The following is a 4,138-nucleotide window of genomic DNA, read 5'->3' as shown; positions in this document are numbered from 1 at the left end:
GAGCGGAAACCAGATTTCATACCAGAGATAATAGTATAGACATCAAGAAAGCCAGTCAGTTGATTATTGACAAGTTTTTTGATAAGCAGGGCCTATAGGCCTAGGATCACCGTGGTTGCCTACCAAGCAATGGGAACCTCCCCAGAAAGGATAGACAGGTTAAAAAGGTCGGAGAGAGGCTTGACGATGATAGGGACAGCAACCTTAAAGAAGAAAGGCTCTAAACCATCCGACCCAGATGTTTTTTTGAGGTCAAGTTTCAGGAGCTCCTTTCGCACCTCTGACTCAGTGACTGCCTGCAGGGATAAACTTTGTAGCAGGGCAGGGGAAAAAGAGGGAGAAGCATTGGGGATAGTCGCATTAGAAGGGGTGGGAGATGAGGAAATGTTGGACGGGCAAGGTGGCATGGCTGAGTCAAATAGGAATTGTGACTTAATGAAGTGGTGATTAAAGGGCTCAGCCATCTGCTTCTTGTCAGTAATAACCACATCATCAACATTAAGGAACATTAAGTACTTCTTGGGTTTAGACCCACAGAGAGAGAACTGCTCCTTAAAGTAACTAACTTTGGCCTTCCGGATAGCCTGAGTGCACTTATTTCTCGTTTGCCTGAACGAGAGCTAGTCAGCGTGAGCATGCGTGTGCCGAGCTATTTGCCAAATGCAATTCTTGTGGTGGATCAACTCTGCGAGATCACGGTCGAACAGCAGTTGCCATACCAGGCGGTGATACAGCCCGAAAGGATGCTCTCGATAGTGCATCTGTAGAAGTTTGTGAGTGCTTTTGATGACAAGCCAAATTTCTTCAGCCTCCTGAGGTTGAAGAGGCGCTGCTGCGCCTTCTTCACAATGCTGTTTGTGTGGGTGGACCAATTCAGTTTGTCTGTGATGTGTACGCCGAGGAACTTCAAACTTTCCACCTTCTCCACAACTGTCCCGTCGATGTGGATAGGGGTTCTCCTCTGCTGTTTCCTGAAGTCCACAATCATCTCCTTAGTTTTGTTGACGTTGAGTGTGAGGTTATTTTCCTGACACCACACTCCGAGGGCCCTCACCTCCTCCCCGTAGGCCGTCTCGTCGTTGTTGGTAATGAAGCCTACCACTGTAGTGTCGTCCGCAAACTTGATGATTGAGTTGGAGGCGTGCATGGCCACGCAGTCATGGGTGAACAGGGAGTACAGGAGAGGGCTCAGAACACACCCTTGTGGGGCCCCAGTGTTGAGGATCAGCGGGGTGGAGATGTTGTTACCTACCCTCACCACCTGGGGGCGGCCCGTCAGGAAGTCTAGTACCCAGTTGCACAGGACGGGCTTAAGACCCAGGGTCTTGAGCTTGATGACAAGTTTGGAGGGTACTATGGTGTTAAATGCTGAGCTGTAGTCAATGAACAGCATTCTCACATAGGTATTCCTCTTGTCCAGATGGGTTAGGGCAGTGTGCAGTGTGGTTGCGATTGCGTCATCTGTGGACCTATCGGGGTGGTAAGCAAATTGGAGTGGGTCTAGGGTGTCAGGTAGGGTGGAGGTGATATGGTCCTTGACTAGTCTCTCAAAGCACTTCATGATGACGGAAGTGAGTGCTACGGGGCGGTAGTCGTTTAGCTCAGTTACATTAGCTTTCTTGGGAACAGGAACAATGGTGGCCCTCTTGAAGCATGTGGGAACAGCAGACTGGGATAAGGATTGATTGGATATGTCCGTAAAGTGTTGTTGGGGCGGCAGGGTAGCCTAGTGGTTAGAGTAACCGGAAGGTTGCAAGTTCAAACCCCCGAGCTGACAAGGTACAAATCTGTCGTTCTGCCCCTGAACAGGCAGTTAACCCACTGTTCCTAGGCCGTCATTGTAAATAAGAATTTGTTCTTAACTGACTTGCCTAGTTAAATAAAGGTAAAATAAAATATAAAAAAATAAAATAAAACACACCAGCCAGCTGGTCTGCGCATGCTCTAAGGATGCGGCTGGGGATGCCGTCTGGGCCTGCAGCCATGCGAGGGTAAACATGTTTAAATGTTTTACTCACGTTGGCTGCAGTGAAGGAGATTCCGCAGGTTTTGGTAGCGGGCCATGTCAGTGGCACGGTATTGTCTTCAAAGCGAGCAAAGTTATTTAGTCTGTCTGGGAGCAAGACATCCTGGTCCGCGACGGGGCTGGTTTTCTTTTTGTAATCCGTGATTGACTGTAGACCCTGCCACATACCTCTTGTGTCTGAGCCGTTGAATTGCAACTCTAATTTGTCTCTATACTGACGCTTACTCAGCTAGTCTAAAGGCCAGTTTTAATGCCACTTTCACCTCTTGATCCTCTGGGGGCAGTATTTCATTTTTGGATGAAAACGTTCCCGTTTAAACAAGATATTTTGTCAAGAAAAGATGCTCGACTATGCATATAATTGACAGCTTTGGAAAGAAAACACTCTGACGTTTCCAAAACTGCAAAGATATTGTCTGTGAGTGCCAAAGAACTAATGCTACAGGCGAAACCAAGATGAAATTTCATACAGGAAGTGAGCCAGATTTTTGAGGCGCTGTGTTCCAATGTCTCCTTATATGGCTGTGAATGCTCAAGGAATGAGCCTACACTTTCTGTTGTTTCCCCAAGGTGTTTGCAGCATTGTGACGTATTTGTAGGCATATCATTGGAAAATTGACCATAAGAGACTACATTTACCAGGTGTCCCCTCGGTGTCCTCTGTCAAAACTATTGCGTAATCTCCAGGTGCATGCATTTTTCCATTTTGAACAGAGGAGAAACCAAACTGCCACGAGTGACTTATCATCGAATAGATATGTGAAAAAACCTTGAGGATTGATTCTAAACAACGTTTGCCATGTTTCTGTCGATATTATGGGGTTAATTTGGAAAAAAGTTTGCCGTTGTAATGACTGAATTTTCGTGGTTTTTTCTTAGCCAAACGTAATGAACAAAACGGAGCGATTTCTCCTACACAAATAATCTTTTTGGAAAAACTGAACATTTGCTATCTAACTGAGAGTCTCCTCATTGAAAACATCTGAAGTTCTTCAAAGGTAAATTATTTTATTTGAATGCTTTTCTTGTTTTTGTGAAAATGTTGCCTGCTGAATGCTAGGCTAGGCTAGGCTTAATGCTATGCTAGGATATCAATACTCTTACACAAATGCTTGTGTAGCTATGGTTGAAAAGCATTTTTTGAAAATCTGAGATGACAAGTGTTGTTAACAAAAGGCTAAGCTTGTGAGCCAATATATTTATTTAATTTCATTTGCGATTTTCATGAATAGTTAACGTTGTGTTATGGTAATGAGCTTGAGGCTATAATTACGCTCCCAGATACGGGATTGCTCGTCCGCAACAGGTTAATCAGAACAACAGTTTTCAGCTGTGCTAACATAACTGCAAAAGGGTTTTCTAATGATCAATTAGCCCTTTAAAATTATAAACTTGGATAAGCAAACACAACGTGCCATTGGAACACAGGAGTGATGGTTGCTGATAATGGGTCTCTGTATGCCTATGTAGATATTCCATTAAAAAACCTGCCGTTTCCAGCTACAATAGTCATTTATAACATTAACTATGTCTACACTGTATTTCGGATCAATTTTAAGTTATTTTAATGGATAAAAAATTTGCTTTTCTATCAAAAACAAGGAAATGTCTCAGTGACCCCAAACTTGAACAGTAGTGTACAGTGTACTGTACTACTATAACTAACTAGAGCCCAGGGGAGCTATCAGGATCGCCCTGAGAGCTGCCAACACCTGCTCTGATCCTCCATTCCCCTCTCAACTTTCTCCTCTCCTCACTCCTTCCTCCAATCCTCTTTCTCCTCTCCCCTTTCTCCTCTTTCTCCTCTCATCCCCTCCTCTTTATCCTCTCCTCTTTCTCCCCTCTATCCCCTCCTCTTTCTCCTCTCATCCTCTCCTCTTTATCCTCTCTATCCGCTCCTCTTTATCCTCTCCTCTTTCTCCGCTCTATCCCTCCTCTTTATCCTCTCTATCCCTCCTCTCTATCGGCCCTCTTTATCTTCTCCTCTTTATCCTCTCTATCCGCTCCTCTTTATCCTCTCCTCTTTCTCCTCTCTATCCCCTCCTCTCTATCTCCTCCTCTTTATCCTGTCCTCTTTCTTCTCTCCTCTTTCTCCTCTCTATCCCCTCTCTA

Source organism: Oncorhynchus gorbuscha, unplaced genomic scaffold (assembly GCF_021184085.1).
Source record: "Oncorhynchus gorbuscha isolate QuinsamMale2020 ecotype Even-year unplaced genomic scaffold, OgorEven_v1.0 Un_scaffold_5398, whole genome shotgun sequence".
In the NCBI taxonomy this organism is placed as follows: domain Eukaryota; kingdom Metazoa; phylum Chordata; class Actinopteri; order Salmoniformes; family Salmonidae; genus Oncorhynchus; species Oncorhynchus gorbuscha.
This window is presented reverse-complemented; position numbering follows the sequence as displayed.